Source organism: Pelodiscus sinensis, chromosome 1 (assembly GCF_049634645.1).
Source record: "Pelodiscus sinensis isolate JC-2024 chromosome 1, ASM4963464v1, whole genome shotgun sequence".
Lineage (NCBI taxonomy): Eukaryota > Metazoa > Chordata > Testudines > Trionychidae > Pelodiscus > Pelodiscus sinensis.
Window position 1 is genome coordinate 222,871,652 of NC_134711.1, and position 27,897 is coordinate 222,899,548.

Consider the following 27,897-nt stretch of genomic DNA (forward strand, 5'->3'; position numbering starts at 1 on the left):
TCTCAGATCTAGTTCTTTCCATTACATTCTGGTAGTATTGATTTAGCTAATCCCAACACAATCATTAAGTGATGGTTTTGTCTCTGGCCCTTAGTGTATTTAGTAGCAGCAATTCCGCTATCCTTGGCAGCTGTTTCCATCACTGGAGGTAAATGAAATGGAGTCTTTTTACAATAGGAAGAAGAGAAGATAAAGAGATAGGGGATATGGAAAAAAATGGGAGAGGGTTGGAAAATGGCTTAAAATAAGGAAGAGAAGAAATAAAAGAGAATATAGGAGGCCCAACAGCCCCTAGGCAAGGTGTGGGGGGACAGAAGAGACAGAGCTGAGGGCATCCAGCTCTCACCGACATCCAGAGTGCACCATGGTGGTGATGCTCCAATGGCGACACAGGTAGCAGCCAGGGTCCTTTTGAATCACTGGGTCCCAGGGGAATTGCCCTGTTTGCTTCCTCCCTCCCCCGTTGGCAGGCCTGACAGGTGGATGGGAAACAGAGGGAGAACACAAAAGAAAAATGGAGCAACACAGCCACAGAAAATAAATATGAATGACACCAACAAACTAAGGAATACTGTAGCTCAGGGCTACTCAACTTTTGAAGCCTTGGGGGACACAATGATACTCACAGCACATGCAACTTAAATGTGGTGCATATACATGCAAATATATATGCAAATATATGCAAATAGCTTCGTTCACACTGATGGGCATGAATAGAAAGCACTTCCCGCAATGTCCCAACATTCCCGGCACCTCCTCCATGGGGGCTAGAAATGCCAACACCTTGTATCTGTCTGTTCCAGCCAGTCTGTCTGCTTCCATTTTTCAATGCTCACCTCACCACGCTGTTGTAGAGCGTGTTCCCAGTGGAGGCCATGTTCAAAGGATCCCACCCACAGGTCACATGATGAGCCCTGTGTAAACCCAAACCGCACCACGAGCTGCAAACAAATGGGCCATGAGCTGCATGCGGCTTGTGGGCTGCATGTTCAGTAGCCTTGTTGTAGGTGATAGCTTCATAAAGGATACCCAAGTGCCAAACAGAGAATGTAAGAGACTGAACAAATAAATGAAACAAGGCTCATTGCAGACAGAAGAAAGGAAACTGACCATGAGTTGTGGCATTCTGTAGAAAAGACAGCTGCAGGAAAATCAGAAACAGGCCAACATTTAAAAACAAATGCAAAGAAGGTGGTGTAAATGATAAGCACAAACCAAACCAGGAGAGAGATGTATTTTGTCTATTGTCATTTTCAAACTGAAGAAGCAAAAGGTTCTGATTGTTCCTTCCTTTATTCTGGTCTTGGAAATATAATTCTTAACCTTTGGGGTTCATTCTGTTTAAATGTGTTAAATAAAGATGGTTACCATGAAGATATTCAAGCATCAACTTGAAAGCAGAGATATGAAGTGAGTATTACTCCCCACAACTGTGCCCCAGAGGGTTTTGGAACACACAGGTTTTACTGAAGAAACCGCATTATTTTACTCGGCATAAACAGCAAATGAAACCAAACTACACTGTAACAACTATTGGCTTACATTTTTTAATTTGGGAACCTAAAATTAGGTACTTAAATAGATATGTAGGGACTTAAATCAGCTCTCAGATGTACAATATGGATACTAGGGGCCTAATTTTAGGCACCCCATTTGAGAATGTGGCCATAGCATGTGTGAGACTTGACCTACTCTGAGAGACCTTTTCCTATCCTCCTAAGGAAACTACTTATTCAGCACTAGCTAGCATCCACCTGAGTGTCTACTAAGTCCTGATTTATTACTTCATCCTGCACACCTGTGGGACATCCCAGCAGGAACCTAACTGCCCACCTGCTTTTATTCCTGTGGGACATCTCCACCCTCTGGCAATACAACACATGTCCTGTGTTTAAATACAGTGCTAGAGCAAACAAGTTTGCAGTCTGAAGCTGCTGATGCATTCTGAAGCTCTTAAAAGAAGGGGAAATAAATTAATCACACAAAGATTTATAAATTCTCTGAGCAACAGCAGATCTTTCTCTGTATGCACCTAGGGTACAATCCAGATTTCTTCACAGAGAATCTTTGAGGAGATGAGAAGAACACCTGGTAAGTCAGGTAGGCTGATTTTGGCTTCCATGTGCTGCATTTCTCACTAATCTCTTTGAAATTTTGTTAGCTGGCATCAGAGAGAGTTTGTCCCAACCTAGTCCAGGAGCTGAAGAAGGTTTTTTTTCCTCAGAGGCAAGAGATGGAAGGCTTGATTCTGATCTTGCTTACACCTGTGTAAATGATGAGATACTCCACTGAAGTCTATGGAGCTACACTGGTGTAAAACCAGTCTGACTGACAGCCTATTTTTTCCCCATGCTGTGCCTAATACATACAAAGCTTTTGACATAACAGTTTCAGTACTCCATAAATAATACAATGTCAGAGGCTTTTCTATATGTTTGTCAGCCCAGCTTTTTCTTTCCCCTTCATGTCTGTGTGGGGGAAAAATGTTTGAATAGGTGCATGACATGAAAGCTGCACTGTTATTCTTACCTATAGACATAATGATTTTGGATAAAGATCTCCACAGAATACCCGTGGTTTTTCAGGATCTGAGCCATCCTTTATCCTGTCAGTGCTTGAAAGAGAGCTGCTTCTGGCTTGGCCATCAGAGAGTCACTAGGTGTTATTCTGTGGGAGCTGTGCGACACCAGGCTCTGCTATCTGAAAGTGCTTTATAAAGGCACATTTCTATATTCTGTCTCTATTATGAATCCATAGCACAGGTGTAAGAACTGCTATGGGATAAAATGTTTCCCACAATGGGAGCATTCTCACATAGCAACAATAGCCTTGTGAAAGAGTTGAGCTGCCTTAAAGGCCCAAACTCATAAGAATAGCAAGTGCAATCTTTGAGAAATAGTGGGGTATCCAGACTTTCTTTTGTAAACCAGTTTCCCTTTTTATAAGTGCATTATCAAGCCTACTGTTTTTGGCCTTAGAAACAGAGTGTACTGGGAGTTCATGGATCACATTATGCTCTTTCATTGTCAAGAAAGCTGAACACCTATCTGTGCTGATGTCAGACAAGTACAGCTATGTCTGAATTCCAGTCATATGTCCTTTCATCTATACTGTTCTACCCATCCTCAGCCCACAGGAAACTGCGTAAGGGGATTTAATTCTGTTTAAAAGTCTGTCACTGTGCATCGCTAGGGGAAAAGGCAAATTGCTGGTCTCATGGCAGTATTCTGGTTTCAAAAAACCCCTGAAGACCCTTGCAGTAGAAGGAAATCACTTGTGATGATTATGAAATTTCTACCTGTATCACTTCCTTGAGGCTAGAAGCAGGCGTGCCAATGAGTTGTCTATACAGACATGCATACTTGCATACAAAGAGCAAATTCAGAAAGAGAAGCTGGCACATCTGTTTCTGACCCTGCCAGATTTTATTCATCAGAACTTCTGCAAAACAAGTGCCTGTCATCAGACTCTATCAGATTTGTGTCTTTTCTTTAGGGTTTTTTTGTGATATAGTGGGTATTATGTGCAGTTTGTTCACCTAAACACTTCTTTCTTGTAGTTGAAAAAATGCATCATTTTGTATGGTCTTCAAGAAGCAATGTGTTCATAATGTGGTATTTGCTACTAGAGTGTTTTGTAAGGTTGTAGGCTCTGATGTGCATAAGGCTATTCAGCAAATTACCATTGCTTGGAGTGAAGAGCTGGATCAGAGATTCTTCTGTCTAGGCATGCAGCGTATCAGGATTTACTGTAGTTGTATGCTTTAGAATTGCCTAATATCCCTGAAGCTAAAATCAGTTATTGTAAAAGTCTTTCTCAAGGTAAATTCAAACCTTGTTGAGAGGGCCAGCACAAAGCCAGTGCACCATTTACATTGCATGCAAGTCCTCAAAAAAAAAAAAAGTTTGTGGGACTAAAGTTATTTATAGACATGTACCGTTTTTCTGCATAGCAGTGAATTTCACTCTCAGAACAGGCATGAAGAAAGCCTCCTTTAAAATTACTGTTGTATTTAACTCTTAGTGAAAAACTTAGTACACATGAATGGAGAACACCCAGATAATGCCACTTATAAAAAAAAATGCTGATATGTGAAGAGCATATGATGCTATTGGACTAATACATAACAATTCTTTCTATTAAGGAATGCTTACTAGACAAGATCAAAATAAGTAGCTATCATAAAACTGTAAGATAAGCTGCAGGCTTAATGCAAGTAAATGGAAAGAAATCTCTTTTGTCGAAGCAAAAACACGCTCCTCTGTGTTTAGGCAGCTAACAAGCAGCTTTATTAATTAATAAAGCACAGCATGAGCCAAACGTGGTCACAGCAGAGCCAGACCCAGTAAAGCTGCTAATACAATCAATCTTAGTATTTTTATACCCTTAACCAAACAGTCTGACATCAGGGCATCCAATTACAGAAATCCTCAATTAAATTTGGAAAAACAAAGCCTTATCAACAAGATGGCGGACAGGTGCGAGGGAGTACATCTCCTGTCCTAACCAGCCCAATTAACACATACCAATAGCCCATCCTGTAGGCCTCTTCTCACGGGGTGACAGAAAGTTCACTCTGGTTTACGTGCTTGAGAGAAAAGCTGAAATGGTTTCTGATATACAAAATGGCTTCTAGCTAAATATGAAAATGGTTTCTACAGCTTTTACAACTCCCCCCTTTTAGCCTTTTAAAGGCTAACCTTGAAACCATTTTATACCTCCATTTTTCATTAAAGTATTTATGTACATTTCTTGTTCCTTTCTTTGCTTATCCTATTTTAACATTATGAGTTTTACATTTCCTTTGGTAAGGGTCTATCTTGTGTTTTCTAGAATACAAGAAATACAGCATTTGATTAACAAGAAACAGCAATAAGCACAAAAGAATATAGCCAATACTAAAACTACTCTTTGCAAAATCCAAGTTCCCACATGTCCAAACCAGCCTCCCAACCAATCCCAGAGGGTTCAGTCTTCCCCCTGCCTTAGGCGTTTTACAGTTCTTTTAATTTCTGAGGCATCTTCCTTTACTTCTTTGCTGGTGTTAGAAATATACCCACAGCATTTTCTTCTTACTAAGGCACAAACCCCGCTCTTACTAGCTAGGACATAGTCTAGGGCCATTCGGTTTTGGCTTTTTCTCACCCTGGCTCCTGAACCGTTACATGTCCAGCAGTACTTTCCAATTGGGGTCAAGGCTAGGCGGATATACCCTGGGTTAGTAAACCCTTTATCCTGCCAAGTATCATTTGGCTTAGTTTACTAAACAGTGTGCCGTTTATTTGAGTGTTGTTTAGTGGGACTGGAATCATTGGGATGCCTCCTTCTGAATATACCGGACTGTGAGCACATATCCAGCAACCTGTAGAATTAAATTCTTGGGAAACTTGGTTCATTAAAAGCATAAACACATTTGAACCATATAGGTTATAACTACTAAATATTAAAAACAAGATTAAGCATAAACTCAACATGAATTGTTTGTTCAGCCTTATGCTGGCTGTTCTTCAGGACTTCGTAGTTTGCTTCACCTATCGCTGGCAGGTTCTTCTGGGCCGCAGCTGGTACCTTAGCCTTGGTCTCTTAGGCTTGTCTGCTTCTGGGCCTGGATTGCCGGTACCAAGCCTGTGCTGATCCTCGTCTACTTCTGGACCTGGGTTTCTGGTACCAGGTCTGTGGTGATTCTTATCTGCTTCTGGACCTGGGTCTCCGGTACCAGGTCTGTGGTGCTCCTTGTTGGGGACAACTTCTGTAGGGACTGGAACGGGTTTGCAGTGGGATGCGTGAATCCAGGTGGGCAATCCTTCGCACTTTACAGCAGTATGGGTGGTCAGAAGGATTTGGTAGGGACACTTTCACCTGGGTTCCAGAGCAGTCTTTCGCTGGTGAACTTTCACGCAAACCCAGTTTCTTGGTTGTAGTTTAAGGCACAGCTTAGTTGGGGCCTCCTGGAAGGCGTCCTTAACCTGTAAATGATAAGACTGTACACACCTCATAAGTTCCTGTCAATACTTGACTATGCTTCCTTTAACAAGTGTGGCATCAGCCAGGTTAATTTCTGGGCTGCTTAACAGTCTCATAGGTTGGCCACATGCAATTTCATGTGGGCTGAGTCCAGTTTTCTGATTAGGAGTGGCTCTCATGCTCATTAGGGCAATCGGGAGTGCTTCTACCCATGTTAATCCAGAGTTCTCACATATTTTAGCAAGTTTGTTCTTTAAAATCCTGTTTCATCTTTTTACTGCTTCTGCGCGCTCCAGGTGTCGTGCACAGTGCAGTGCTTGTCTGGGAGAGTAGTACTTTTCCAGGTTTTTTTTGAACAATTTGCCCAGTAAAGTGGAGACCTTTATCACCGGAGATCACAAGGTGTATTCCCCATGATGGGATGTAATAATTTAGAAGTTTCTTAGCTACTGTGATGTCATCATGTTTCCTTCAGGGATAAGCTTCTACCCATCCCAAAAACAAGCAGACAATAACCAGCACACTATTTAAAAGATTGACATTTAAGCAATTGAATAAAGTCCATTTGTAAATTCAGAAATGGTCCCAAAGGCGGAGGTCTGGTTACCGGAACTGTCTTTACAGGTTTACCCACGTTGTGGGCTTGGCAGACAGGGCAAGCCAGACAGTAATCTTTGGCTGCTTGGGAGAATTTGGGAGCAAACCAATTTTGTTTTAGGATTGCTACCATCCCCCCTTTTGCCAACGTGCGACAATCTAGGGAGCACGGGGGCAAGGTGAGGTAGCAAGACCACTGGGGCAACAATGTGGCCATCAGAGCTGCACCACAAGTGGTCTGGGTGCAAGGTGCACCCTGCCAGTCTTCACTTCTGCTTTTCCGATTCTGGGGCTTGGTCTTGCAGGAGGGCCAGTTCTGAAAGAGACGGCGTAGGAGCTGGCGATGGTAGGAGAGAAGGGAAAAACAGCAGGTAGAGGAGCAGATTTTACTACATTTTAGACAGTACAAACTGCATAGCCTGCTACTAAAACTCTACTAAAATTATAAAGGCAAGAACCATTTATATAAAGCACAATATTGAGATTATTTAAGGGACTTAAATTATTCTTTCATTAGAACAACAATATTGTACACACAACGTTTGAAATACATATATTACAATCAAGATACACACAAGACAAATCTGGACAGAACACAAACTTATGTCATGACACAGAACTATGGTTTTTTTTTTTTTCCTTCGGTTAATTTTTATATGATATTAGCGCTTCTTGATGATCTGAAAGACAAAGAAAACATTTCTACCCTCGTTGGGGTGGCCCATTATAACTTAAAATACTGCCTAAGATCTGCTAGGGGAACTAGTTACATCTAGTTCCTTACCACTTCTATGGGTGAGTGAGCTGTAACTTTTTGAGAACAAGAGAGCTTCATTGGTACTCGTGACCTTTCACTCTTTTGAATTACCTTTGAGCTGCTAGCTTTCCTTATTAGTGGCATGCCTTAGTTTTTCTTTTGTACTGCAGACCAGGCTTATTTTATTTACTGCTACAGAAACTTTTAGAACAAGGTGCTTGCTAGTTACTATTCTAGCAAGCAAAAGGTTTTTTTTTTTCTGAAAAGAATTACATGCAATGTTACAGACTTACTTATGGGGGACAGTGCTCCCCCCCCTTTCAGAACAGACAGGCAGTTTGCAGACACACACAACCTTGGATCTGAAAGCAAGCTAAAGGTGCTATTAGCTCAGCCTTGAACAGAAACACTGTGAAGTTTCTGGGCTTGGATTTTTTTAAACAATAATTAGGTTCCTTGGAAGACACATTTAACTCTTAGGGTGCAGGTTTTACAAATTTACAATGTATAGATTCTATTCTTTTATGCGGTTAACCAATTAAGTTTTAGTAGAATTTCTTATTTTTTTTTTAATAGATTTAACAAAGTGTCTGTAGCTAAATGTTTAACTTGACTGTTTCATTGCTAAGATGATTAAAAGAGGCTGCAAGAAACAAGTTATTTCTTAAAGCAGGTTTGTTTTGTTTTTTTTTTCCCTCCCCCTTAGGATTTGGAGGAACACTTTCTTTAAACTGTTAAACTTATTTTAAACTTTATGTTTTGCTTTGGATCGGGCAAGTTTGTTACAGGAGCCCGTGTTTTCAAAGGGAAGAGCTAATTCCTTTTAGTTATTTTTTATGTTTCCTCTCTACCTGTGTATGCGTTATAAAGAGGGATAGAGGGGTGATGTTGTGCCAGATTTTTCCCCTAAGCTTGGTTGATATAGGTGTGCAAACTGAGAATTTTTTTTTCCCACTTCTTATGCATTATTTTGGCACAGAGGTGCTGCAGCAACTTTTAAGTTACCTATCTTACTGCAGGGTGGATTTTTGCTTTTCTGAGCTTTACTTTTATCCCTTATAGCTTTAATTTTTCCTTTTTTCCAATTTGTTAAATGCTTACAGGTCCTTGGACCATTATGTAGTACACAGGGGTGCCTTTCGGCAGAGTGGGGGGTGTTTAAACTAACCCCCACTTAAACTAACTTTACACACTCCAAAGAAAGAGTCTGCCGGGTCTAGAGTGTCAGACCTTAGCAGCTTATGAAATAAGGGGAGTCGTTACTTCTTTACATATCTGCTGAGTCTCGAGGTTCAGCTGACCCCCCCCCCCTTGCGTTCAGAGCTCCCTCGTGGGAGAGCCCTGGTGCAGCTGGGATCAGCTCAAGTCTCAGACCTATGCAACGGCATTCATTCTTTACTTATTACATTCATACTTATTTTCCACACACATTTTTTTTCTTCTTTTTTACATTTTTCCTATAGTTTCCACATTTAGCTGCATCTTTATTTATTGTCTAGTTCCCATGGGTTTCTATTAAGTGACGCTGCCCTAAGACACCCGGCACTTAATATCAGACTTCATTAGGATCCTATACCAGAAAACACTTATTATAAAGGCACTGGAATTCCTGTAGACTGACCTACCCCCATTTTCTGCGCGCGCTTAATTCTGTAAGACACCGAACTAAAGTCCGCCTGCTTACACTATATTCTGCAAGTCACCGAATCAGGATCCGCCTGCTCGCTCTGCGAGTCACCGAATCAGAATCCGCCTGCTTGCTCTGCAAGTCACCGAAACAGGATTCGCCTGCTTGCTCTGCGAGTCACTGAATCAAGAATTCACCTGCTCGCACTGGTCCCCCCCCTTTTTGTTGCGAAGCACTGGACTTAAGGTCCACCTGCCTCGCAGGGGTTTCCGGCACCTGCCCCAGCCCGGCAGAACACCACGTCCTGGCGCCTGGAGACAGCCTGGCGGAATGGGGCACTATGGCCTGGGGTTAGCCTCAGAGGTCAGTACTACGCCTACAAATAACAGAGAGAGACAACAAAGCTTCCCCACAGTTCCGTGTGCGAAGAGAGAGTAATGGCACCACACCAGCTTTTAGCGTCCGAACACAGAGGGTCCAGCGCATGGCTGCCTCACTAGAGACACCGGTGTGCCCTTTTGGAACTGTGACACATAAGACAGGCCTAATAGACAAAGACAGACACAGACAGACAAAAATGTTAGCCGCTCCACAAAATTGAATTCCGTAGCTCCCCTTACCCCGATGGCCGGCCGTTACTCCAAATCCCAAGCCCTCAACCAGGAGATTTCGTAACAGGTATTCCCTTTACCTTCTTTTGAGCGCTCTGAGAGGTTTGGAAGTGGAGTGCCGGTCCGTCCATACGGGCAAGTGGCGCGTTAGGAATCTCGGTGGAACCTCCAAATTGTCGAAGCAAAAACACGCTCCTCTGTGTTTAGGCAGCTAACAAGCAGCTTTATTAATTAATAAAGCACAGCATGAGCCAAACGTGGTCACAGCAGAGCCAGACCCAGTAAAGCTGCTAATACAATCAATCTTAGTATTTTTATACCCTTAACCAAACAGTCTGACATCAGGGCATCCAATTACAGAAATCCTCAATTAAATTTGGAAAAACAAAGCCTTATCAACAAGATGGCGGACAGGTGCGAGAGAGTACATCTCCTGTCCTAACCAGCCCAATTAACACATACCAATAGCCCATCCTGTAGGCCTCTTCTCACGAGGTAACAGAAAGTTCACTCTGGTTTACGTGCTTGAGAAAAAAGCTGAAATGGTTTCTGATATACAAAATGGCTTCTAGCTAAATATAAAAATGGTTTCTACAGCTTTTACACTTTTCAAAGGGTACATCTACACAGCAGCGTTATTTCGAATTAACAAAATGTGTGTCTACACTGCAAGCCTTCATTCTGAAACAATATTGAGCTGGAGGACTTCTTACTCTGACTCATGGTAATCCTCATTTTACGACGAGTAATGGAAATCAAAGGAAGAGTGTTCTTCCTTTGACTTCCTGCTGAGTAGACAGCGCCAAAAGCCAAATTAAGCTATTTCAAATTAAGCTACAGAATTGACGTAGCTCAATTTGCGTAGCTTAATTTGACTTTTGCCCTGGTGTGTAGATGTACAGACAGACGACACTCAACCATTTGCTGTGGGTGTTAAATCAGAACCAATTACCTGTTTCCAGGATCTCTTATTTCAATAAGTTGTTTCTGCATGATATGATCTTTTAGAAAATGACAGATCATAAGATTACCTCTCTTTCTTTTAAATTTTGATATTGAACTTTGATGGCAGTCTTTTGTCACAATTTACTACAAATGACTACTGGTCCCTAATATTCAACAGATCTTAAATTGGAAAGATGTTTAGATCAGGCCATGAACAAGTTGTCCTTGAATTATTTTCCAAAGTTCTTTGTCTACAAACTTCTGCTTTGCCATTCTTATGTCCTTCCAGTCATATCTAGAAAGAACTTTTTCTTTTACTCTTGGCTCTGCAAGTTAAATAGCTTTAGAATCGTATGTACAGTACCTAGGGCAACAGTCTAACTTGAGATTCTAGACATAGCTGCAATGCAAATAACTACAGTGATTACTTTTCACCCTAGATGAGCATCTGCCGTAAGAAAAAATACAGCTAGAATTGTTCTCCTCTCCCTCCCTCCACCCTGCAGTAAATTACATTTGGTGGAGAAAATCAGAAAAATGAATACTTTTAATTTTTTTTTTCAAAATTTGTATAACCTTTTAAATTTTGGATTAGATATATTGGAAACAGACACTTGAGGTTTTTTGGGGAGGCAAGGATTTTTTTTTCTAATTTTTGTTTTGTTTTCAGGGTTGTCTCCTGCTCACATACTTTTATTTCTTTTTCTCTTCTCCCCTGAACTGGAAAAAGATAAATAAATACAGACTGTCCTTGCTATAAGTCCAAGATACATTGCAAGAATCTTGAACTTACAGTGAAACAACTTAAAGCAGGAATTTTTTCCCCTGCAGTTGACTTCCATTTGTGCAAATTGTTTGGTTCCCCCATCACCCCAACTTAAGTCCTCTCACTGCCCACTTTTATTATGCATCAGTTCCTAAAAGTGGCAACAACTTCAGTGCAGAACGGATGTATACTGGGGTAGCTTATTGTAGGGACCCCCTGTATGTGAAAGCATAAAGGGAGGGGGCCACAAAAAGTCAGTTATTTAAAAATGTTTTTTCCTTAAACAAAATAATCCAGCTATTTTCTGTCACATAAAAAAAAGTTCTGATAGAAATAACTTGATCTGTAGTTCCACCATTGATGGATCCCACCTATACACCTTATACAATATATGGCAGTATTTGCACACCTTTTTCTGGTAGATGTTAGGGTGTAGAATCTGTTGCCTCTAAAATTCATATCAACCCCCTCTCCCTCTCCTTCCTCTTTTAACAATTACCTACAAATTTAGTATAGTTGAGCTCCAAATATCTAGCCATTCCCTCACATTTCAGGTTTGTATTTTTATTGTTCTAAACATTTTTGGGGAGGGGGTGAACACTCAAATGAGTAAAGTCCAATTGATTTTGAAGGAAATGCACAGTTTTACAGCAGCTATGTGGTCCCTTTCTTTGAGTTTGTGGAGGTTGGCTTGTAATTGTGGTTTTTTTTTTATGGCTATTTTGTTTTGTACAGCACTAGAATTCATTAGCAAGATTTAATAGTACAGAAGAGGTGTTACAAATAAAATTGTATTAATATTGCATGGAAGCACAAAACATCTTAGGCCCAAGAAAAAAGGAGAGAGAAAATCATTTTGATTTGTGTCTTCAAATTTTTTAGGCCTTTTGGAAGCACAAGTGAGTCTGCATCCTTGAAACAGTCCACAGCATTTGGGGAAAGAACAAGATTACAGTCTAATTTTATTGGATTATGTATGTACCACTTACTACATTTGTTATAATCAAAACCATTAAACTTAATTAGTTTAGTATTGTCCCAGTTCATCTTGTTTAGTCTCTTGACACGGATTTTAACAAGAAGGGGATGAATTCATTTGTTGCCATATGTTACACAAAGTTGGTAGGATTTTATGGAGTGGTTTGAAAAACTTCAGCTTACTATAGTGTATTGGACTAGGATACATTACAGTGTTTTCCATGAAGAATCATTAACATTTGAGTTCTATTTTCTTAGACATCCATGCGTGCAGCACCTATTAACCACTTGATAGTTATGTCATTTGGCCAAATATTCGAGAACCTGTATGGTTGTGCAAGGTGTGTGGTGCATGTTGTGGCTCTCTCCAAACGCTATTTAAATAGGCGACAAGTTACTAATTTTCCATCTTACTTTGTGACGTTCTGTCCATTCAACACAAGACAAACCCTCCGTAAGTGATGCGATTGGTAGTTCTTTGCAGGGGAAGCATCTCCAAGTATCCTCTGGGCATTATGGAAGTAACCTTTATAACAAGAGACCATGTGGAGAATGGGAGCAGGGAAGTAAGTAATGAACACATGCAAGGGCACAAGTAAACTTCCTGCTCTTTTCAGGACACCTTGCTAATGGCAATAGAGCTGCAATCTACTATTTTGGGATTTTGTGTATACTTTTAGTAGGAAATCAGACATGTATAATTTATTTTATTTTTGAAGTTGTGGACTGTGCAATACTGGAACTTGCCAGTCAGGGAACTGACACAGTTCTGGGTCATGGAAAGTAGCAAACTAGATCCATTTTACCTGTGCTGCCTACAGTTAGGAAATACTTTTCCATACTAGAAGGAATCCCCATTTGTATATAAATATGCTGTGTGAGCCTTAATATTTTCTTATAAGAAAGAAACAACTGACCATTTCTCTGAGATCACTTTGGCCAGGTCTACACTAAAGGGGAAAGTTGACTTAAAATATGCAATTCCAGCTATGTTAAATATGTGGCTGGAATCAAAGTATCTTAAATCATGTTTTGGCACCGGCCACACAGCAGAAGGTCAATAGGAGGACACATTCTCATCAACTTCGCTTACTCCTCATGAGGAGCAGAACTATTGGCTCCAACAGGTGCGCTCTCTGTTTGAATTGACATGTATTCACTAGACCCACTAATTCAAACCCCAGAAAATCAATTGTATCAGTTTCTGTCTTCTTTGTAGTATAGACAAGCCCTTTAGGATCTGTATCTTAGTCACCCAATGTAGTTTAAATAAACAGTATCCCCTGTGAAACACTATACACATTTATTAAATTTAGAAATATAGTTCTTCATCCTACAAGAACTTCCTGCTGGGCACAGTACTTACTACGGGTCTTGTTAGATTACAGAAAAAATACAGAGTTATCAATTGTAAACCACAAATGGGAATGGCAGAGCTGAGGAATTTATAAAGGACTAAATAGGCCCATGAGGATACTGTCTTAAACCTCAGGAATGTTACCTTTAATTATTAAAGAGTAAGAGAATTCCTGAGGAGTAAGATACAATACTCAGGGCAAAAACTCTTCGGGCTTATCTAGACTATGCTAGAGTGTCAAAAGAGGATATGCAAATTCCATGGGAAAGTAATCAAGATGCAGGCTTTTTGGTGACCCCGCCCTTTGTCGAAAAGCTACTCTTCCTCAAAAAATGAGGTTTACGTGGCTTTTCAACAAAGGGGGGAAAGGTTTGCCGAAAAAGCTGAATCTTGATTACTTTCACTTTTGAAAGCTCCACTTTCGAAAGTGAGATCAGAAGAAGATATGCAAATTCCGTGGGCATTTGCATATCCTCTTTCATCACTCTAGCATTGTCTAGATAAGCCCTAATACTGTTGGAAGAGTTTTTTTCATTCAGTGCATGAATGTTAATACATCAGTTAATACATCCCTCCAAAATGCAGTGGCTAGATTGACATCAGAGATTAGGTTAACTAGCTACCATGCTCAGGGTGCAAAATTTTTCACATCCCTGAGTGACATACTTTTGTCAATCTACTTTTAAATGTAGACCATGCCTTGGAGTGAGTCTGGGTAGCACAACAGACTCTAAGATTCCTATTTACTTCTGGTCATAATGGAAAACCTGCTTGCAAACATCCTATTATATGTTATTTCTGTAGCCTTTCAGTGTGTCTCTTAGTTAATGAATAAAATATGCAGAACAAAAATACATCCATGTATTGGGGTTCAAAAACACTAGGCAAAAATCACTGCGGTGCAGAGAAGCCATTGTGAGGCCTGTGTAGAACTTATGTCTCATGAAAACCCATTCTGAGGAAATTTCACCCATTGTGCTTGTTAAAAAACCCAAAATGGTTATCTATAAAAATCTACTTTTACGTGAGATTATGACACTTTATACTCTGAAGAATCTCTTGGTTCCTAATCTTATTACAGTTGTCAATAAGAGAATATAAAATGACAATTTCATTGTCTTTTAGCCCTGTGAAGGTTAGTTGTAAATGGAATTACTTTGACATTTACTCTGGTCTGCGAAATGAACTGTTCTCCCGTTTCTTCATAAGCCTGAAAAGAAGAACATAAAAAAGGAGCCAATAAACAGAAGCAAAGATATTGTGAAGTTTATAATCTATAGTCCTAATCCTGCGAACACTTCCTGCGATGTTTAGAAATGATCATGAACTCTCCCATTCTGGCCAAAGTAGATTATTATGAATGCAAGTAAATGGCAAAGCCATTAAATGAGCATTGTCTTATTATCCCCACGTGAGATATGAAATAATACATGGTTTACAGCTATCTTCACACAACATGTTTGCACACATGTTCATTAAATACTCAATTTACTATTTGCCAGAGTTTGAGGCAGTGCCGTGCGGCATATTTTGCCCATTACAAATTTCTAAGCTTGCACTTTACAGCGGTTTTCAAGTGGCAGAGGAAACGTCTGCTCCTGTAGAATTTTAGGTAGATTTTTATTTTGTAGATACAGAAATATTTTGATTAGTTTAAGTGGCTTTGTCTTCTTTGTTAGCATGAGAGACTAAGGAACTTTCTAATGAAACACCCCAGAACGGTGAGTGCTGTGGAAGAGATTTTCTTGTATTCTCAATTTCTCATTTGCTTTTGTCTGTGTACACATATTTGCATACCTATCATGAGGGTAACTTCTCATGACAGAAAAAATTTCTGGCTGGGGACATTGTGGAGGAACACTGATAAAAGACCTACATGTCTCTGTGACTTGATGGGTATTGTCTTAACTGATGTTCAATTAATGACAATTTTCCTCCTTTTTTTACTTTATCTCAGTTTTATTTTATAAGGGCCAGACTCTGTAGCCCTTACTGCCACTTAAGACTTCACTGGACAGGTAGTTCTATTGCCTTCATTGTCAGTAGTTCTGTTTCCATTAGCCTTGGTCACTTGGATTACTTCAGACTATTGTAGATCACTTTAATGCTAATTATTATCAGGCTTCATCCTCCACAGTGGTGGGAGCTGGGAACATTGAGAGAGCCCGTACTCCATCCTTACTCACGTCATCATACAAGTCCTCTTAGCAACTCCTACTACAACCTGGCATCTGAAAGCAGAGGGGGATAGAAGGAGTTGTTTGCCACCTAGCGCACCTTTCACCAAACTAGACAGCAGCTGCTTTGGGACAATGGCTCTACTCGGGGAGTAAAGCAGAATGCTCTGGGGTATTCCACAGAAATCTTACTGTCCCCACTCATACCTCTCCTTAAGATCCACCCACTCCCATCCACCACTAAGGAGCAAGGGAAGAGAAAGGTTCCAAGTCCAAAGCAAGCCGCACCACTAGTAGGCTTTTTTCCCCTCTTTTCAGCACTCATTGCATCTTCCTGAATCACAGTGTTTCTGCTGCTGCCCTATCTAATGAGAGAGTAGCTTTGCTTGCCATCACAGCACAATAAACCAAAAGCTCATTACAATGCAGAGATAACACATATCACCTTTTGTTAGAAAGGCATAGGTTAAAATGTGCACAAAGGGGGAGAAAGAAGATTCCTGAGTTGGATGGAAAGAAAGTCAGTCACCTTTCATTTTCTTTTGTGCCGTGCAGGAAAATGTTGTTTTTAAGTTCGTAACAAGACAAGACCTTTACAGGGGATAATTTAATGATCATTTACTTCTACATTTTCTTCAGAACCCCAGTTAAAATTTAGAATGAAGCAGATTCATAGTCAATTGAGCTGGCAAATGCATAAAAGGCCCAAGGACAGCTTTGTCAGCCCCACTATTGCAATTTAAAATTGAAATGACTCGGCTAACAAGTCATATCTTGTTTTCTCACCATTGCAGACCTGCACTGCAAGAATCTTAGTGAGCATAATGGTGGGTCTCTGGAAAAAAAAAAAACACCCAAGAACTAACAGATCATATCTAAAGTGTGATACCCAGCAGTAGGCATAGTAACTGTTATTGCACTGTAATTATTTTTGCAACAATTTTAATCTCCCTTGATAAAGACTTCAGTTTTCCTTATTTTGTGCTCAACATTAATATCCTGGGCCGCATCCTTGCCTGAGTAAACTGTTGTAGCTCCTCTAAAACACTGAATAATTTACTTGATTGCTCCTGTGATCCCCGTGGGGCTGCATGAGTGCAAGTGAGGTCAGAATTTGACCCAGGACTGCTTTGTTGGTAAAAGCCAACTTACCTGCCATATTTATTTGCTTGCGGGGGGGAGGGGGGGAGGATTTACTACATAGACTTCTTGAGGTACAAATGTGGTGAAAGATGTAGGACCCAGGTACCAAAGGAGAAAACAGACCTCAAGGCTCATTTTCACAAAGGTACTTAGCTACTAACCACTAGATTTAGGCATCTAAACTCACTCAGACTGAGTTTTCAGGGCACAGGATCTGATCTGGCAGCAGGTGCTCACTTTATTACCACTGGACTAAAATGCAACAACTTCAACAGGGAAGACTGAGGGAACTTCACATTAGAGTACCCCTTTGCTCAGTGACTTCAGTATATTTGTCAGTGGTAAGAGATCCCTGTTCAAATCCTTTCTACCTGGGTCTCCTAGATGACAGCTCTAACAACAATCTTTAGCCCAGTGTAGTGGGTTCCTCCTCACAAGAAACACTTAAACCTAAGGAGGGGGTTCCCAACCATGGATTAAACAAAGGGATGGGCACCTCCCTGCTGCCCAGACATAGGCCTCTAAGTGTGTGAAGGAGGGAGGCCTAGGATGGATTCCTCTCCTTGGCATCTCCTACAGGCTAGCCTAGGCATCTTCTTACCTAGCATGCTGGCCTTTCTGGGTCCCATTCTAGCTTTCCATTTCTCCCTATGTATTCTACAGGGAGACTAGGCACTAATTCAGGCTTTGTGGATTCTAGTGGTGTTCCAGAGATTTTTCTAGGTACTTTTCCAACACAGGTACTTTAGGAGGCTAAATGTTTTCTGTAGGCTAGAGAGAGAGAGAGAGAGCTCAGCACATGGCTGCTCACAATTAATCCTCTGAATTAAATGGCCAGACATTCAGAATTGCTTATTACTCAGAAGTGCCTTTGCAGAATAATGCTCGCAGTGAGCATTCTAGAGTGCTGGGCACTTTTGCAAATCTCACCTTAGTCAGTGGCAGAATGAACTTCACCTTGATTACTATACTGTGTGACCAGCCAAAAATAGAAATGTCCCCATAATAAGCCACACATTCAAAGTAAAGTTTTTTTTGAGAACCAAAAAAAATCTCAGCTTTGTGGCAAGACTGAAATACTGGGGCACATGTGAGAGTTACCAATGAACCCCGCCATTGCGGAGACATCTCAGGGTCAGAGCTTGCACGTTCTCTGACTGACAGAAGGGAGACAAGTAGAAAGGAACAAGAGAGCAAAGCATTAATGAATAAACACGGAGACAATAGAACTTGACAGTCCTCTTGCTGCCATCTGCTACCTCCAGTTTATTTTTAAACTCACTCACTCCATATAATTTGGGTATTAAATCTTAACAGTCAGTAGAACGGATGGAATTTTTTTTCAATTGAACACTTTTATGTTGGAAAATGCTGAATTGACAGCACTGATCTGTTTTATGGGAACTTACTAATTTTATTGCAGTTTCCAATGGCATATCATTGAAAATAGTTTTAGACTATCACTTCAACAAAACATTTTTACATTGTTCAACTATTTTGTTTTGATTGTTTCCAAACCCAAATACATATATATTTCATTTAGTGGTAAATGTCGACTTTCAATTCTCATTCAGGAAAAATGTGACATTCTAAAAGTTCCTGTCACCTATGAAAAGAAATGCTTTTTCTCAACCAGCTCTATATTAGACCTAGGTAGAAATCACAATGATATTCTCAGATATTCTTTCAATATTTGATCTATTGCTAGATTCTTCCTGATTTGTAAGGAGAGTGCTTAAAAATACAAAAGCCAGACAAATAATTTGGAAGCCTTATAACTTCCTGAGAACTTATTTATTTATTGTAATTCTGAGAAAACAGGTTGACATCCTTATCTACTTGAGGCATATTCTGTGTCAGAATGGACCCATTTCCTCTGCCTCTGGCATCTCCACAGGTTGAGCTGACCACAGTCCTGCCCTGCACTTTTCTGTGAATTTAGGTCTCTCCAGGCCAGTTTATTCTATCAATTTTTTTCTTACTTCTACAAAAGGTAGAGAGTAATTCATCTTCTGAGACACTTCTTAAGCACCTGTACATCCCCATTAACTGCCAAATCCCAAATTTATAGCTGCTTTACACAGGAGAGAAAACACAAACCTGAGAAGCATTTACATTTATTTTGGTGTAGTTGCCTCAGGTGGTGTAAATCTGCTTAGATTTAGCCTTGCCTATGAAAAGCTGCGAGTGTTTATGAAATTGAGGAGCACAGGTTAAAGATGGGCAGTTATAAAGCTCATGTGACAGCAGCAAGACAAAGTTGAGGGGTGCCATGAGGGCAGGAAGGTGGACTCAGTGGTATTTCAGCACATCAAGTGACAGTTCCAAGGGGTTCCCAGAAACTGAACCTGTCATATCTAGATTCTGTGACAACAATAAATATAATTAATCTTTTATTAAGAAGACATATTGTTCTCCCCATGCAGTTTGTTCTAAAATTACTGGAGAAGTTGCATACAACACTAAAAAAGCTACAATTTGTAAAACCGAAACCATTATTGATTTGTAAAGTGATGTCAAATTATTATAATCAAAGATGCTTATTTACACATTTATGTTGCAGTAGTGCTTGGAAGCCTCTGCTGAGATTGGGACCCATTGTGCTAGGCATTTACAAACTCATACAAGCCATAATTCCTGCCATGATGAACCTAAAATCTAGGAAGACAATTAACCTATGAAAGGTACCAGGCAAAGGATACAGTCAAATCTGTATAATGAATATATTGCATGTTTCAAAGTTGCAGTATTTCAGAAATTATACGGCACGTGCATTATTATTTCTTATAGAGCACATTTCACATTGAGCACAAATAATGGATAATTTTAGCAAATTGCTTACAGCTAATTCAATCAGAAGCAAGCTAGTCATACTAAAATGCATAATTGCAACTCTGCAGCAGTTACATTCAGTGTTAATATGTCCCTTGTATGGCTTGTAGTGGTTTAGCAAAGGTATGAAGGCTTGGATGTCTGATTGTGATGCAATTATGTATTGTATATAATTGGAGACTGAAAGCCCAGATGAGGTCATAGGCCTTTGCAAAGGTGGCTATTACAAGTATTCATGGGAAGTGAAAAACATTTACCATTATAGTAAAAAATCACAGGTGTTGTTTGATTTCTATACTGGAGGATGGGAGCAGCTTTAGTCAGACCAAATGAGCCATTAGCAATTGGAGTGGGGGGAGGGATAGCTCAGTGGTTTGAGCATTGGCCTGCTAAACCCAGGATTGTGAGTTTAATCCTTACAGAGGCCATTTAGGGATTTGGGGCAAAAGTTTGTTGGGGGTGGTACTTGGTCCTGCTGTGAAGGCAGGGGACTGGACTTGATGACCTTGCAAGGTCCCTTCCAGTTCTAGGAGATAGGCAATCTCCATTATATACAAGTCTTTATTAGTTCAAGGCTTGCAGTTTGAAAGGGCAGGGGAAATCTTTTCTCAATGTGCTGTATGTACAACAGCGAGTATAATGGGGGCTTTGTCTCTCTTTGGGGCCTCCTAGTATTACCATAACCAAAATAAGAAATCATAATTGCTAATAGTATAGGCTGAGGGAATGGTATTTCATCCCATTCCAGTGGTAGTCTCTGGCTTGCTCTCTCCTGTCCATTACTGCAGCAACCCCTCTTCGTGAGGTTGAGTGAGTTCTGCCTGATACTTGGAGAGCTTTGCAAAACCAGTAACTCTGTGGGGTTCACCAGCCCTTCACCTACCTACTAGAGCTGGTGGAAATGTTTCTGGCGGAACTTGAAGAAAATGTCATTTTATGAAAATGGCAATGTTTCTGGACAATGTGTTGGTTTCAACAAAACTTGTGAGGAAGAATTCTCAGGTCCAGCTCTTTGGGTGTTCCTATGAGCTCAAGAATAACCAACAACACTGGCTAGGAGACCCAAATTCAAGTCAATGATCCAGATCAGGGATTTGAACATGGTTACCCCATTTTTCAGGAGTATGCCCTAACCACTTGGATATACATCTAGTCCTGCCTTTAGGAGCTGAATTTATATTAAAGATTAAATATTCATTGGGACAAGAGAGATTCCATAGCCTGGTGGTTAGGGTACATTCTTGAGACACAGATTTACCTATCAAAACAAAAACAGATTTCAAAACCTAAACATTTCTCATGAAATAGAATAGTTGTTTTTTATTACATTCATCACTATATTTTTTACTTCTTTTAAATCCTCAGTTGAACAGGGACTTCAATGACACTTGGGGTCAGTCTGAAGCATAGGTCGACTTTATAACTACTGTACTTCTACTTCACCCAGTGGTATTATTTTTGTAGCACTGAGCTATCATTACTTTTTGAAGTGCCGTGAAGTGTTGATGAACATGTTCTATGGCTATGCCCTGAGCAATTGTGTCTACTGGGCTTTCTGGAAGCTTTTAAAATCCTTAAATAGATGTGAAACTTAAGAAGATTCACACAAGGGAAAGTCAGTATGTGCAGCCAGCCCTGGCTCTGCGAGAATCTTGGAGACAACTTCAAAGACTCCAAACACAACATTCAAAACAGCTCAAGAGAGTGTTTGCCTGAAAACAAACTTCTGATCAATTGGCTCCCCTAGTCCTTATGATTAGCTGCCTAGTGAAGAGAAGAAATAGGTCAAAATTAGCTCTATTGCACCAAAATCCAAAATTCTCTTTGAAATTTTAGATAGTAGTTTAATATAGAATTTAGGTATCTCATGTCATGCAGAACACAAAGCTTTTGTTTGGGGAGGGGGACAAAAAGAGAATATTTTGAAAACACAAAAAGAAGAGGAGGATATGAAATCTATCATGAAAGAATCTGTAGCTCAATGTGTAAAGATCCCATTTTTTAAAGTATGTAAACAGGGATAGACATGAATCTGAATTAAATACAGCATAGACTCTGATCTAACATTTCTTTTATTTCAGAAATAAACAAATGCCAGCTTATTTTCCATGCTCTGTGGAAGGAGTACAACATAGAAATATCTGAATATAATACTATACACAGTGCATTCCATGTTTAAACAAAACAAATACCTTAAGGTAAGTTCAGAAATTAGCACATAAGTCTAGAACCTGTCTTTCATCCATTGTACTTAAATATGGTCTTTCCTGTTTTCACTCTCAAACTGTCTGCCAAACAGTATAATGTATGATGTCTTATAAACTGGGAATAGAAAAAATATAACACAATTTCTTATATAAACTCGTATACAGTAAATTATGTTACAATTACTTATTAGCCTAGCTACTATTATGATGTAGGAGTTTCGCAAACAATCAAGAAAGATATTCTGTGCTAGCAGAAGCTCCGAGTATAAGTGTTTATATTTTTCAGACAGTGTTTGATTTCTAAATCCTATCAAGAGCTACAGAACGTGTCAAGTGCAGGGACAATCCCTTCCTGAGCAGATGAACAGGTAGTGAGCAGGATTTTGGATGGAAATCACACTAACATTAGTCTTGGATAATTGTCTGCCTTTGGCATTTTGCCTGCATTTCATTTTGACTCTTTTGCAGTTTTTTTCCCATTTAACCCTGAAACTCTAAGCCAAAGTAAGGAGACAGAAATCAAAGAAAAACATGTTTGCATTGCTCACTTATGAGTTAAAAGCAGTGTAACCCAAATGGTTATAAATATAATCTTGAATCATAATAGTTAACACATGTTAATAGGTCATCACATATTCTCTGTTTGCACTATTATGCAGCAAAGATGTCCATACAATATATTTAACTTGACTATCAAAGAAGAACAGAACATAATTGATCTCCAACTTAAAAAGCCCTTGTTTCCCCTGGCATTCCTTTCCCTCCTATACTTTACATTTTTCAGTTAACTTGCTGCTTTCTTCCAACATTACTCTATTGTACACTGAGTTTATGAGCCTCAGACAATAAAATTAAATTTACTCCTCTCTTTAGATTCTGACTGCTCATTTAGCCGTGTGGGTATTTGTTTTCCTGTTTGAAGTGAGAAAATGAGTCCATCATTCTGATTATGGAGAATATAGTTTCCCTTGGGACAAGCAGCTGTGAAAAAACAAACAGTAATTACACACTAAAAATAAAATAGGAAGTTTTTATGAACTTTTTGATGATCACCCATGCTCTAATCTATAGTACCACAAACAAATAGAGATGAACAGATTGTTTTCCGAATACTAAATCTAGTGGTCACTTGACAGAAATCCCATGAGCTGAAAATGTAATTCTGCTCAAGGTTAAGGAGGAACTGGTGCTGGATAAAATTGAAATAAGAAGAGACAACTGAAGACGTTACTCACCTTGTGCAGTAACAATGGTTCTTTAAGATTGTCTCCATGTGGGTGTTCTACTTTAGGTGTCGGTGTGCCCTTCTGCCAGTGATCAGAGACTTTTGGTAACAATGCTTTGTCTCAGTAGCCATCTTGTAGTGCTGCTAGTGTCCATGCAGCATGCATCCGATGTGACTCCCTCCATTCCATCTCTACTTGAGAGTTCAGTAAGTCAACTCCAAAGTAACGGTGAAGAAGGTGGGTAGTGGAGCACCCTAGGAATGAGACAGTGTATCCTGACTGTATGATCATTAGTGCCCATTAGTTATATCGGTCCATATTTGGTAGAACAGGCAAAAGCGATGGCCTGATAGGGGTAAGGAATGTTGGTGTTGCTAGTTCTGTGGAGAGGTCATTCAGACCTTTGACCAAAGCTTCAGATTGGGTGTGTGGTACCATACATCTCTGGAAGTGCTGTTTCAACCTGTCAATTAATTGCCATTGATTTTTGACAATGGAAAGAGGTGTCACAGGCCTTTGGTATGGGATAAAGTGCCATCGCTTGTTGGGCAGAGAGTAGATGCTCAGGGTGCAGAGGGCTGTGTGAGAGTCCTTCATGGTATGGAGGACCTTGCCAGTTTTGGATGTGAATAGCTGCACCCTGTCAAATGGGAGATGAGATGAAGCTCCTTGGGGAAATCATAGAAGATTAGGGTTGGAAGAGAACTCAGAAGCTCATCTAGTCAACCCCCTGTTCAAAGCAAGACCAATCCTAGCTAAATCATTCCAGCCAGGGCTTTGTCAAGACTTACCTTAAAAACCTCTAAAGATGGAGATTTCACCACCTTCCTAAGCAACCCATTCCAGTGCTTCATCCTCCTCCTAATGAAATAGCTTTTCCTAATATCCAACATATATCTTCCCCACAAACTTGATACCATTGCTCCTTGTCCTCATCTGCCACCACTGAGAATAGCCTGAGAATAGCCCGGCTCCATCTTCTTTGGAACTTCTCTTCAGGTAGTTGAAGGCTGCTATCAAATTTCCCCTCATTTTTCTCTTCTGAAGACTAAATAAATCTCTGCTCATAATTTTTATGCCCCAGCTCCTTAATCATTGGCCTCTACTAGATTAGATCCAATTTGTCTACATCCTTTCTGTAGTGGGAAGCCCAAAACTGGATGCAGTACTCAAGATGTGGCTTCATAGGTGCAAATAGAGGGGAATAATCACTTCCCTCCATCTGCTGCCAGTGAGCCTACTAATGCACCCAATATGCATTTAGCCTTCTTGGTTACAAGGGCACATTGACTCCTGTTTATCTTCTCATCTATTGTAATCCCCAGGTCCTTTTCTGCATAAGTGCTGCCTGTCCAGTCAGTCCCCATCCTCTAGCAGGACACGGGATTCTTCCGTCCTAAGTGAAGGACTCTACACTTTTCCTTGTTGAACCTCATTAGATTTCTTTTGACCCAATCCTTCCATTTGTGTAGGTTGCTCTGGACCCTATCTCTACCCTATAGTATATCTACCTCTCTTCAAGGCTTAGTATCATCTGCAAACTTATTGAGAATGCAAGCCATCCCATCACCCAGATCATTCATGAAAATGTTGAACAAAATCAACCGCAAGACCGACTCCATCTGTTACCAAGAATGATAGAAAGGGAACAGAGGGGGTGATGTCACATGTGCACTGCATGCCACTGTGCATGCGCAATGCAATTGAGTGCTGCTACCGAAAATCTCTGACCTCTGGCAGGGGGATGCCCCCACATGTAAAGTGGAGTATCCACAGGGACATCACTTGAAGCAGTAATTTAATTTGTTCTGAATCTCAAGATCACATTGCTCATATCAATAGTCCTCTACAATGAATGTTTTTACATTAGGGAACCAAGCAGTTCAACAACAACAAAAGCTTGAATCTCAAACAGAATTTCCCCCTGTATTTTTTCTGACCCATTTGTTCCTCTATTTCCCTTGGTAGTTTGATTTATGCCAGTTCTGGGCAAACAAGATTAGTATTTAATTAAACCAGGATATGTCTCATTTCTGTGAGGTAGAAAACCTCTTGAGTGCACTGAGTTGTTAGTTAGACCAATAAAACTGATTAAGAACTAATATCCTAAGTAAAGATGAATCAATTAGTACCTTGTCTGATAAATATCATGAGCTCATCCTATGTAGAACCACACAGCTCTCTGATCCAAAATGACACATTAATTTAAGATATTGTGTTATTTTACTTGGATTACTAATAAGGCCACAGCTGATCCTGGCCCCAGTATTCCTATTCCTGTTTCTTTTATTGTTGTAGTTTTTGGCAAACTTTTTTTCCTTCTAATGCCAAGAAAGATATTCAGGGACATGAAAGAAAATCATGTGCTCTGTGTTTGCACAATTGCCTTTATATGGGAATTTACACCTTCCTCTCACGTATCTGTAATAGACAAGATTCTGAACTAGATACATCACTGGGCTTATACATTATGAGAGTTCCCATGGTCCTTTTAGCTGCATAATTGATACCTACACGTGCCCCAACCCCAGAACTGTGGCAGTCCAAACCATTCTTGGGTTTGATTCAAATGGTGCTGTTTTGTCACCTTATAACTTTGGGGGCTGCTGACAGTCCATTCTCAAATCCTTTTCAACTGCTTGGGTCTCTCTCTTTCTCTCTAATGAAAAAAGCCATGCAACAGAGGACAGAAGACTGCATAATACGTATCTAGAGTTTGGCCTCATAGAGGGCGGAGAATCCATTTGAAATTCTTTCTCTCATTCTGATACTTCTTGATGGCAAAATGAGATATTCCCCTATATCTCTCTTTTCCTCTCCTCTCCCCTCCCCTATGGGCAGAGGTAGAGCAAAATGCTCTCAGCTAGTAAAAAATAAAAGCTGCCCACAGAAACAACCAAGCGTCAGATTCACTCAGCATCACCCGATAACTCCACGGAACAGGTGATCAATATTCATCAGCCTCAAAATTCCACTGCTAGTGATGGTTAATGGGCTGATAATGCCATCTTCCTTGTAGCCAAATCCCATCAGGGACCAGACAGCTGGAGCTAAAGGAGAAAACGTATCAGAACTGGCAGTAGACAGTTTAGGAGGCTAAAATTAACCTTGGACCATTCACAGAAGGAACTAATTGCTTGTGACTGCTAGATTTCTGCCCATGGCAAAGGTTTATTGTTACACAGATCTTGTCCTGATACAAGTTTCTGCATTGCAAGACAAAGAAAAATCAAAGGATATTTTTAAAAGCACAGGAAGATCTACTGGTAATTAGTTAGTACTTGGTAATGTTAAAGATAAATGCAAGTTTAATTAATTAATGATAACTGCCAAACTGTTCTTGGCTATTCCCACAATATTGGTCTTACCTCATTCTAAAAACTCTAATGACAATAGTTTTCCCCTGCCACTTAATAAAGGAGTTGCCATTCTATGTGACATGCCATCAAGTGGCATCACATTACAACAATGTAAAATCTTAGCTTGGAATGATTTTGATTAATAATTCCAAATAATAATTTATTATAGATTGTATTACCTTTGCTCCTACAAGTTTGTCATGGGCCAGGACAACAATAGGTAGATGTGTACTAAGACTAAACAAAAAGACAGGCTTTGTCCCAGAGCATTTATAGTCAAAACATAATATGACAAGAAACAACAGATGGAAATCAAAGACAGATGGGGGAGTACAAGAAAACAATGAGGCAATATTGGTTAGCATGAGTGGCAATGGTCTCAGTACACAAGTGGAAAGTTTGTTGCTCATTTTTTTTTTTTTTTTTGTAGGCTGCCCAACAAAGGAGAGTTTTATGAAGGATTTGAAGAATGCTAATGAGATAGCTTTGTGGGCATTACAAGCAGCTCCTCCCACGTGTGGAGTGAAGCATGAGGGAAAGCACAAAGGCTTTTTGGAAATTTTTAAACCAGTGAAAGCAACAAGGAGTCCTATAGACTAACAGATTTATTGGAGCATAAGCTTTCCTGGGCGAAGACCCACTTCGTCAGTGGGTAATGGAGGCCAGTGTCATGAACCGGTTAAAGGAGAGAATCCACTTCTTGACAGTGAATAAGAGAGGCTCTGAAATGCCTTGAAAGTGAAGCAAAGAAACTTACGTTTAATATTATATGGGGCGGAGGTAGGAGAGATTCAAAGAGTTGTCTGGTGGGGTCAAAATGACAAGCTAGGAAAGTGATCTCTGCAGCAATATTCTAAACAGACAAGAGTGGGGCAAGATTGCATGGGTCAAAGCTAGGAAAAAGGATGCTAGAGTAGTTGGGATGGTAGGATGATGAGACTCTGGATGAGTTTTACCTCTGGGGAGGAATAGGAGAAGCTGTATCTGAGGGTATGTCTACACTGCCACCCTAGTTCGAACTAGAATGGCTAATGTAGGCATTCGAAGTTGCAAATGAAGCCTGGGATATTTAAATCCCGGGCTTCATTTGCAACTTCGAATGCCTACATTAGCCACCCTAGTTCGAACTAGGGTGGCAGTGTAGACATACCCTGAGAGAAATCATGAGGAAAGAACTGACAAGATTTAGACATAGTTTTGAATGAGGGAAACTTATACATATGTCTAAGTCAAAAATCTCTCTCATCTGAATTGACTGTAAGGATGGTATCTGTTGTGATGAAGACAAGAGTTAGTTGGAGAAGCTTAAGAGCTCTGTTTTAGCCATGTTGTGCTTGAGCTGATGGCTCAA

At 40.1% G+C, this 27,897-nt stretch overlaps 2 long non-coding RNA genes across 2 annotated transcripts in view; one reads left to right on the forward strand and one right to left on the reverse strand.

Annotated features, from left to right (window-relative positions):
* The first annotated feature begins 1,853 nt into the window (after positions 1-1,853).
* LOC142823986 (uncharacterized) lies at positions 1,854-27,569 on the forward strand. Its single transcript, XR_012899047.1, has 3 exons — positions 1,854-2,100; positions 21,836-21,952; positions 26,977-27,569. It is a non-coding gene; the product is annotated as an uncharacterized LOC142823986 (long non-coding RNA).
* The window catches only part of LOC142823996 (uncharacterized), a 51,176-nt gene continuing 35,935 nt past the window's right edge, over positions 12,657-27,897 (reverse strand). The window contains exons 2-3 of the long non-coding RNA XR_012899053.1: positions 14,771-14,812; positions 12,657-12,771 (exon numbers count right to left, since the gene is read on the reverse strand). This is a non-coding gene — a long non-coding RNA (uncharacterized LOC142823996). The remainder of the gene's footprint in view (positions 12,772-14,770; positions 14,813-27,897) is intronic.